Source organism: Euprymna scolopes, chromosome 14, assembly GCF_053919585.1.
Source record: "Euprymna scolopes isolate OS-2025 chromosome 14, ASM5391958v1, whole genome shotgun sequence".
NCBI classification, from domain to species: Eukaryota; Metazoa; Mollusca; class Cephalopoda; order Sepiida; family Sepiolidae; genus Euprymna; species Euprymna scolopes.
Window position 1 is genome coordinate 56,006,576 of NC_136495.1, and position 11,673 is coordinate 56,018,248.

The window sequence follows — 11,673 nt, forward strand, 5'->3', positions numbered from 1 at the left end:
GAGATTAAAAAAGAACGTAAAGAAAAGGAAAAGGAAAACAAAAACAACGGCCAAAGCAAAGGAAAACGAACAAAATTCAAAAGAAAAAGATGAAAACCATCGCCACTAACAACACCATAATAAAGTAAGAGCAGAAACAGCACGAAAAAGCATAATACAAGAAAGCAAAATCGCCCCATAAAACAAAACAATAAAAACAATACAAAAGTAGACGCAAATAAAAAAACAAAACAAGATTAGGTAAAAAAACCAACAAAAAGTAAAAGAAAAAAAAATAGCCTAAAAAGTCAACAAAAGATAAAAATGCAAAACGAACAAAAAATGCGACAAAAAAGGACAAAAAAAAAATAAAAAATAAAGAAACAATAACGAAAAAAAAATACAACGCAAAAAGCATTGGAAAAACAAAAGTATAAGCTAATACATAAATGAACGTGAAAAGTCCAACACACTTGTGGTTATAAAAGTCTATGTGCTTCTCTCTCTGTCTCTGTCTCTCTCTCTCGGTCTCTCTCTCTCTGTCTCTTTCTCTGTCTGTCTGTCTCTCTCTCTCGTTGTATACGCATATTTCAGATAACAAATCCCAAACTGAGTAAAAAGGAAAAATTTGATAAATCTGAACGGACATTAATTTACTATTCATGCACTAAAATGCTTGACGTCCACACACGCTGCGTGATATTACAAAACGCCAGGTTCTGAAAGTGCGTGTATTTGTTACAATGTGCACAAGCACACTTACACATATGCACGTATATGTATGTATGTATGTATGTATGTATGTATGTATGTATGTGAATCTTAATTCCAAAAAGTAAATCTAAATGCTAAAAAAATGCTTTTTTTTTTATAAATAATTTTATCAAGATTTTTCAGAAGTTTTGGTTTCGGTTATGGTTGAAGGAACTCAAGTTTATATATATATATATATATATATATATATATATATATATATATATATATATATATATATATATATAAGTTTTTATTTCGGTTTCGATTCAAGCTAATGCACCCAAGTCATATGGATATATATTTTTTTATTTTTTAATCACAACTTTATAATATAATAAAAATCGATAGAACATTAACTCTATATTAATATATATGAAATCTGTAAGAATTAAAATATCATATTTAAGCGTACTTTACGATCGGGCTTTGCCGGGCGTTCGTGTTAGCTTAGATAAACACTTTTGCAGTGTTAACAAAAAAGGTACAATAATATCATAGCGTCTCCATTTACACTGAGCATCTACAGAATGCCAACATCAATATATTACATATGAATGAGTCCCCTATAGAATTTCCACAGGTTCTGCTAGTTTATTATTATGACTATAAACTCTTCATTTTGCTACTGTATTGCGAACTTATATTTTAATTTCTCAGGAATTGAAATTCGCAAGTTTAAAAAGCCAGTAAAACGCATAAGTTTTAAAAAATAAAATAAACAAATATTTATTGGCTTAAAATCAAATAAGTTTCGACGATATAGCGCCATCATCAGGAATAGAATCATATTTTGATTTTTCTTTTTCTTTCTTCGCGAAAAGTAAATTCGGCGTGATTTTCTTCAACGGTTATATTTTCAAATGTTCTAAATCAGGAGGAACACGTGACTCGCACGAAAAGTGAATTAGTGAAGTTTTTTTTAAACATCTTTTATGTAAGCGTTGCTTATATTTGAATTGAAGTTTGTAAGTTTAGAAAGCAAGCACAACGCATATATTTAAATAGAATAAACAAACATTTATTTGGTAAAAATCAACTAAATTTCGACGATAGAATGCCTACATTAATAATTGAATCGTTTTTTTGTTGTTTTTTTCTTTTCAAACTAATTTTATTCCCGATGATGGCGTTATATCGCTGATATTTGATTGATTTTAGGCAAATAAATGTTTATTTATATTATTAAAAATAAATTTTATACTGTATTGGTTTTAAAATGAATATAAATTCAAATTTCAACAATGTTTACATCGAACATAATTACATTGAACAGAAAAAAAAACTTCAGGAATATTTATTTTTTATCTGATTTTAAAATGGCGGCCAATCAAACAATGTTCCGGATTTGATACAATTTAACAGTTACAAAAATTCGTGTGAATGAGAAACATATTAAAAAATGAATTGAATTATTAAACAACGTTCGGAATAGTATATAAGATGAAGACCTGTAGGGAAAGCTAATTGGTTTGTGCACATCTGAAATAATAAAGTCATTGAATGCGTTCCTTGTAATGGACAAAAAAAAAAAAAAAAAAATAGAGGGCATTTCCGAATAACTGAATTTCAGAACAATTTCTCTACAAATACTATTATGACATGTGTTCCTCAGAATGGTTCGATTTATCTCCTGCTTCCTTTGTTCCAGTTTATTTGACTCGTTGGTCTTGAGGTTTCCACCAATTAATTATTTTAATTAATTAATGCTTTTTAAATAATAATCGTAATACAGCTTCATATTCTAATAGATTCTTTCCAACAATTGCAAGGTTGTGGAACTTCCTTCCTGCTCACTGTTTTCCTTCTACCTACAATACTAGTCTTTTCAAGACTAAGGTCACTAGGCATCTCTTGTCTTCACAAAAATAATCTTTCGTTCTTGTTAGCTTCTTGCATCAAGTGGCTTCATGCCTTTTCTGGAGCGATTTCCATAAAAAGTTTAAAGCACATGAAACTGTGCATGTTGTTACGTCATTCTCATTTTCCACCATGTTTGTTCAGTTTCTTGTTCCTCTTATTCCGTTTTTCCTAATTCTTCTTCAAACATTTCAATATCTTCACGTTCGATTCTAGGTCTAAATTGGTCAGCATAAGTTAATATTGGCTGTTTTTCTAGTACAGCTGCATTCTGTCCATTTTGGAATACAGCACTTACTATCACACGCTCATTTACATCTGTTGTTAAAATAATGTTGTTAAAATTTCCTTGTCAAGGCTTAAAAAACAAAAACTCTTAAAAAAAAACTGTATTCTGTTTCCATGAATACTCTACATGTTTTTACGAATTTCAACAAATTTAGTTCATTATATGTAGGAAGAGAATTGATTTAGAAATTAATTAATCTCAGGAAAGAATCTATAGGGTGGAACGATAAAAGTGTCGCCTTAAAGAAAACAACACTACGTCTTATTTTAAAACTTTTATTGAAAAAAATCAATTCAAGTAACTTGATTATGTAGTAATACCCGGTGGATAACGGCGATCAAGCTGGCTTTGGTGTTGTAGGAGGTCATGTTGGTGATGTTCTCGACGTATGACCAAACGAAGTAGTCCAGCGGGTTTAGGTCGGGAAAGGAAGTGGCTACTGAGAAAAGGGTATAAAGTCGGAGTATTCCTTCTGAAACCAAGCCTAGATCCCCTTGGACTAGTGAGCCGGCGCTGAGTCCTGCTGCCACACCCAGGGTCTGCCAGCGACCACCTGATTGCACCAGGGGTCACCACACTCTTCAACACTTCAAAGTACACATTTGTGTTGACTTTTAAGCCGACTTCGAAGATGTGAGGTGGCATAATGTAGCTCTCACATGAAACCATACCAAATACCATAACGGTGGCCGGAAACTTCGTTGAGCTATGCCCTCAAGCGTTGAACTGTCCGGATTTGCATTTTAAGGGTGATGGCAATGGTCCTGTTGTTATGACTTGGATCGGTAGAGACCATGAGTTGTACAGCGGCGTATCTCCGATCTCACTCGCTGGGCATTGTGTCACTTTCAGACATAATAGAAGGCTCTTATCACTCTTGGGATTTATACTAGTAGATGGTCTGGAACAAAAAAAAAAAAAAACAACAAAAAAAAACTGGTTTTCATCAAACGAAAATGGAATCATGTCCTCTTTTCTAGGGCATCAACTTTATCGTTCCACCATGTACATGTTTTATGCATTTCAACAAATGGTTCCATTAGTCAAAGAGATTTGATTGAGAGATTAATTAATCCCAGGGAGGAATCTAATTCTTTTTGTTGGTTTGTTTGTTTGTTTGTTTGTTTATTTGTGAGTTTTTCGATTTGCACAACTCTATTGGTTAGCTTTTCGTAGGGAAATACTCCTTCGCTAGATATTTAATATCCTAAATCTATGAATGCAGAACACAGCGAAAAGATTTTCATTGCTAATTTTTTTTTTTGAAGAAAAATAAATTTGTCAAGCAGAAATAAAGACTCTACAATGTGTCAGTTTTCAATACAAAATTTATCTCATTTGTCGAATATCACGCGTACAAACACACACATCTTCGGTCATTCTGTACAAAAGTTTGGTAGGACAGCCAGACATAAAGATACTTTCTACTACAAGTACACCATGACTAAACATCCAAAATAGTATTTAAGTTCCAAATAAGACTTCATATATACTTGCTGATACGAGAAATGGTGCACCTCCTGGCGATGTCATCTCAAGTAAAAACACTTAGTTGGATACCCTACTAGACCAGATGAATTATTGTCCTGGAAACTTGTAAAACTAAATGAACGCAAGAAACAGATATACTATTATATATTCAACTAGTACAATTGGGAACAGCAATATTAGTCTTCTTCACTTCTTTCTTAACACTAGTTTTAAGATGAAGGGGATAATTTTGTTTGAACACAAGGATATTTATGTATATTCAAGTGTTTGCCCAAGAAAATGGCCCCTTGATTTCTGAGGACTAACTGAAGTAAAATGAAAAGCTATATATATATATATATATATATGTGTGTGTGTGTGTGTGTGTGTGTGTGTGTGAGAGAGAGGTATAAATTATTTTTGTAGTATGTTTAAGATTTATATATATATTCTTTATTTTTATATAAGCAGTAATATATTGCTACACAGTCATGAGCATGTTTCAGCCGAAAATGAAACAGCGAATTCGAAAGCAAAGTTTGCAATGAAAATATCAGGTAATTAAAATAAAATTTTATATTTTATACTAAGTCTGCTTTGTAGGTGATCATTGACCAGCATATGCGCTACTTTTTTTTTAGCTGTCTTACTTTCCACCGTTCTTCTATGTTTCCCTTTTTCTTCCATATGTGATCAGCCATAATCAACTTTTCAGTATCGCCGCATATTACAGATCTCCAGTGTTATTGTAACCTTACTTTTAGTGGGCGATATGTCTCGCTTTTGTATATCTTTCCACATTTACATAGAATGGCATTTTTTCATAGAGGGAGTTGACTCTTATAAGATGTTTTCAAAGAGATGAATCGCTTCAGAATACTGACCAGATGTCATATATAGATGATATATTTTTTTTAGAATTTTTCCAACGCGTGCTTTTTTGTATGGTAGTAGCGTCCCTTGGTGTTGGTCCAGATTCCTTGTAGCTGATGTTATGCTCTTTGGATAGTTGTTTCGGTGGAGGACTTCTCTATCGCCTCTTAATATGCACAGGAATTGATATGCAATTTAAAAAGCATTATTAATTTCCTACGTCGATACAATTAAGCAAATGTTGCGTTATATGTAACCGCACTTTTCATAAAGAAATTTACTACAAACTCTTTGCTACCACGGCCACTAACTTTCGGAATTCACCTCTGTGAATGTAAATACTCTTGATTATATACATCGACCTAGGACCTTACCAAAATTAACAGTAACTGCGATTTAAGCGAGACTACTGACGCCCAAAAGCGTTCCAGTCGTTATACTTAAAACCTGCTACCGAAACCAGCTCTTATAAAAAAAAAAACAAAAAAACATATAGACATATACAATAATTGCTTCAAGGAAAAACGCTTCTATTTAATTTGGAAAACCTCGTTGGTCTGTCCAATGTCTAAAAATGCTGGTGGTCAGTTCTTTGCGTCTTAGTACAGACCCATTCGTCTCCTTTACACCATAAACAAGCTGTGATAAATCCATCAAATATCAATTACCCGCCCCCCAAAATCTACTTAGTAACAAACAATACGGATTTCGTCGTGCAAGGTCAACTGTTAATAGTAGCAGTAATATGGCATTGGCTCAATGAATGTCTTGACGGAGGCTTCGTTTTTAGTAGGAGGTAAAAGTGAACTTTAGTTGAACACTCGGATATCTATGCATATAAAATAGAATTCAAGTGTTAGGCCAAGGAACGGAGCTTCTTGATTTCGGAGAACTTAATGAGGTAAAAATGAAAAAACAAACCAACAAACAAACAAAAAAACAAATAAAAAAATAACTAGCAAATGCAATTTTGAACATGTACATGAAAACGCAGACACCTGTTCAACTATGCACGTCGACTTTCGGGTATAGGATCAAAGTGTAGTATCCACTCTTTCTTTCGTCTCGGAAGAAATCTTTTTAGACTGAGGCAGTTTTTATTTTGTTTATTTTAGGGTTCCCCTTTATGGGAGAACTGGATTTTCACAAATTAAAAACCGACCTTGTGTCTGCCTTTTCACTCGCGAGGGGAGGCCAGGAAACAGACTTCTTTACTTAGCTACATTTAACCTTTAACATTTAAATGAATTTGCTAAATTTTTCTGAATTAAATTATCGACCACGTGATTGGATGAAGACATGACGCCTTCTCAACGTCCGAAGCGCACATAATAAAATGCAGACATATTCGCATAATAAAACAGGCAGATACGTACACAGATACAGCTTGCAACAACACACACATCTAACAGTATAATATAAACATTGATTTCAAGCACACGCGCGCACACACATTGGCATAAGCCTACGTAAGCCCGTGTTTTGTGCTAACATTAGCCAAATGATGAATATGTTGTCGATCCATTAGTGCCCGGGGGTGATGGAGAGTCCGGTGCTGGTAGCGTTGGGGTGGGACAGCGGTGAGTGTAGTAAGTAGGAAGGGGAGCAGGCAGGGGAGAACCGGACCTCTTTAAGCAGTCCCTAATAATTACATTAGAGGCTTGAAGCCAGTGCGAAAACTGTGTGTCCATATGATCCAAACCTGTCACAAACCCATTAGAGGACGTTCGTGTACGGACGTTAATATGACTCCCAACACTAGAGAGCTCCACACTTGCTCTGTTTTTTTTTTTCAAACATTTTCTCTTCATGTCTATTCGCGTTACGAACTATTCAACTGTAACACCCCCGCCCCCGCCTCGTTTTCTCTCTCTTTTCCCCTAGCACTTTCTGTGTATCGATATATTTATCAACTTTTTTTTTTAATAATTTTTTCTTCTCATATAAATCCTTTGTTTTATTTTCTTTCTTTTTCATTTTTTTTCTGATCACTTTCTTTCCGGCAGTGCATATAGTCAAAAAAAAAAAAAAAAAAAAAAAAAAGAACACCTCCCCCAAAAAACCAAAAAAAAAAACGTTATTCTTTTTTTATATAGCATTTGTGAATTTTACCCTCGCCATTGCTTTTGTTTTTCGCTAACTTTCTTTCTTTCTTTCTTTCTTTCTTATGTATATTTCTTATAAAGCTTTCCTCTTCCTCTTTCCTCTGCCGCTACCAGGTCAGGCTGTTTGAAGATATCGGCTTCCTAATTTAAATGCACCAAATATTAATGTTATTGTTTTTCTTTCCCTTTGCAAAGCTACATCATGTGCTGCAAAGACACCCACCTCCCTCCAAATTCTCTCTACAAAACAATCAAACCAAACCCATAAATAAATATTTGAAGATTGAACCTGAAAAGGACCGATATGCCGTAAAACAAAACAACCAAACTAAACACCATGAATAAATATTTGAAGATACAAAGACTAGAAGCATACAACCTTTTTTTTCATAAAATTAGCAGAGGCGGCATTAAATAACCCGAAAATGGTTGCTATACTGTAAAATAAAACAAACCAAATCTTTCTCTTTCTACGTTATCTTCCCTTTTTTCTCAGCCTGTTCTCGCGCGAAAGGATAAGAGTTAATGCGTGTAAGGTGGTCAGTGACACAACAGTGTAACGATCGGTAGTAGTAGAATTTGATTATTTAAGAGAACTGCTCAACAAAAACTTGTTTATATTGGACTTGAAAACGCCCATGTTTTATTCAGTTGGGAAGCAGACTCGAGATACAGAACTCCTTAAGCATAACTTCTTTCTCTCCCCAACCCCCCACAGCCATACCTTCATACCTTCACTTTTACTCTTAGTCATGCATTCGTCCTTCTCTTCTCTTTCTGTTATGCATATTCTTTTCTTTTTCCCTCCCATTCCGCTAAAACATGGTTCTCTCTTCCCATTCCGCTTTCACTCCCTCAGCTTTATCTCCTTATAAATCGCCCCTTTTCTTCTTCCATTTCATGAACCGCAGTCCTTTATTCTCTCAGTCTCTTAATCATAGTTTTCTATCATCTTTTTCTACCCTACTCCTTCAACCATGACTATACCTCCTCCTTCTTCAACTGTTCCTCTCTCAGTTTCCATTTCCTTCCTCCCCCCCATCCTTCAACCATACATTTCTATTTACATTTTTTTTCACACTACTATACTGTAGACTTCTTTAAAAACTCGCCCAGTGTCCTTAATCATAACTAATTCCTCTTTTCTCTCGGCTATGCCTTCGTAATACACTTTCTTCTTCTTCAGCCATATTTACTTTTCCCTTTTCCTCCCACTCCCTCAAACACGCATCCCTGTTCCCATTCCCCTTTCATCCCCTCAGTTTCCTATCTTCTTCAACTCCAATAGTTACACTTTCTCCCTCTTACTCTCCCAGCCGTACTTTCTAATCTCCCTTTCCTTTTCTATCTATTTCATTTCCCACTTACTAAGCCATACCATACTATTTATTTTTCTCTCTCTCAACCGTCACCTATACTCCACTCGAATCCTTTAAACCTTCTGTTTCTCTTTTCTATTCCATCAGCCATACTTTCGTTTTCCTTTTCATCTTTTCTCTCCCATCTCTCTACCGATCCGATGACAAATTAATTTCCCGAACATTTTAAGCTTAGAGGAAACATTAGCTTACATACGAAAACACGACATACCATCATAATCTCCCTAAAACGAGACTAAACCATAAAAGCAGCTCCTTAATACCATTTTTTATTTTATTCTTTAATATTTCAATATTTTGGTTTCAGTTTATATTTAAGATTTTTATTTTAAAATATTTCCAAATGCCTTGCAATTCTCAGATATTTCATTGGGCAAAACAATGTCTCATCTTTCTATCTATCGATATGCACACACACACACACATTATATATACATACACACACACACACACACACACACACATATATATATATATATATATATATATATATGTGTGTCTATATCTATCATTAGTATATTTGGGCAGCATTTTTTCTCTTATGCATGTTTCGTGAAACAGGAGGGATAATTCCTGTTTGTTTTTCTTGCAATTAGTTTCTTCCTTTTTGGCGGGCCAATGTTCGAAAGTTCTGTTCGAGTGTAGAAAGAAATTTGCCATAGACGCGAACGTTTCCGAATTCCATGAGCCGTCTTCAGGAGAGTGATGAATTAAAAATTGCGTTTGGTGAATTCATTGAAAAGTCGATTAAAATCGTTTAAAATCATTAAAAGCACTTAAGCGCGCCTCTCCCCCTCATATTGAGCCTGGTTGATGGGTGGTTTGTTTATGCGAATGAGTAGGGCTTCAATTATTGGGAGGCGCAGATCACAATGTGAGACGGTTAAAATGGCGGTGTTTTTAATTAATATGCCCCTAAATTCGTTTGGGAGGGGAGTGTCATGTACTGCAAGGTGTTGGTCAATGGAGCTGTTCGGGGAAGATAGGTAACCTGTTAACTGGCAAGATATATGGTTCTAGTCATGCCGATGTAGTATTGTTTTTGGAAACACATTCTCTTATAAGACATTTAATATATATATATATATATATATTGGAAGAATTTGTTTATTCAATTATATTTCACCCTTTATCTATACGAACCCTTTTATTTATGAAGCTCGATGCATGTTAAATATAACTACAGAGCATATACAAATAAAATACAAAACGCCTACGTTCTAAATTCCAAGATCTTATTTTTTCCAGCATGTTAAAAATGGTCAATTCTTAACAGCTGTTTCGTAGCACAGAAACAATCATGAAATTATTGTCAAAGTTTTTGAATATTTTCCGCTCTTACTCAGTAGAAGATTAAGAACTCATTTAATTTAAAAAAAAAATATAATAATTTGAGCATGATTACATGAATCAGAAGAGTAGTTGCAATTGTTTTATGATATTTACGCCATCATATATATATATATATATATATATATATATATATATATATATATATATATATATAAAGCTGAACGTCTGTGTGTGTGTCTGGTCACGAATAGGCTCCTATATGGTTGACTATTATAGAAAACTGATCACATATAATGATAGAAGATGTATTGAGACACAGGAATGTGTATGTCTGATCTGGCACAATGATGATTCACTAAAATTGTGGGGTCTGCGTACGCGCCTGGTTCACAAAGTATGGAAATAAAAATTTAAAAAATAAAAAAAAAACGTTTACAAGTGTTTTTGATATAGATGTACATAAGTATGTTTTAAATAGGGGTGGTATAATAAAATTGTGGGGTCTGCGTTCGCGCCTGGTCTCCATATAATGGAAATAGGCACACACTTTAATAAAGACTTTTCATATCTATCTGCGTAAGTATACTTGATAATTATGTTTCAGTTTGAAGAAATATGGTATAATAAAATTATGGGGTGTTCGTTCGCGCCTGATCTCCATATAATGGAAATATGTCACAAAGTTTAACAAGGTTTTTTAATATAGATCCACAGAATATTGTGATAAGTGTTTCAGTGTGAACAGGTATGGTATAATAAATTAATGGGTTTATCTATTTTATTTTTACTTTCACCATATGTTGCTTTGGTTTTGATACCCCCAAATTCGGAGCTATCTCTTTACAACTCTTCCTTTTCATAACCTATCATACTTTCATAAATCAGAGTCCATTTTCTGTAGGCATTTTTGAACCCAGTCAATGACAGATACTTTTGCTAGTATATATATATATATATATATATATATATATATATATATATATATATATATATATATATATATATATATATAGTCTTGGAAGTTTTAACCTTTAAAACTATACAAAAAAATTTTTTTATCATTCGTTGGAAAAGTCATTCAATCATCTGCAATCACTGCATCAACTTGCTCTCTCGAATTCACTATAGTACCAGTAATAATTTATTTTTTAAGGGATCATCAGTTGTTTACCATGAAACACTGTTTCGGGGATTTAATATATATATATATATATATATATGTATATATATATATATATATATATATATATATATATATAGTCAATTTTTGATCTACAAATTTAAAACTTGATATTTGGAGGATCCGAACCTGTAGGACTAATTCGATTTGGATTTTAGCTGGGAAAATAGTTTTTAAAATAGTTACTATACAGTTTTTATAATAGTTACTATACAGTTTTTAAAATAGTTACTATACAGTTTTTAAAATAGTTGCCAAAATCGAACAATTGTAACTTGGCAGACGTAAGTCGACTAGACTTGTATTTTCTACGAATGCGCAAATATACATTTATACGTTTAATTATGTTAATTAAAAAAATGATATGCATATGGACTTAACTCAGATAGTAATGAATCACGCTGGAGAGCTACCTGTATTTGTTTCAATTCTAGCAAATGGCACGCAAATCATATATATTTAAAACCTTTTAAACTCTTTACTAGATATTGG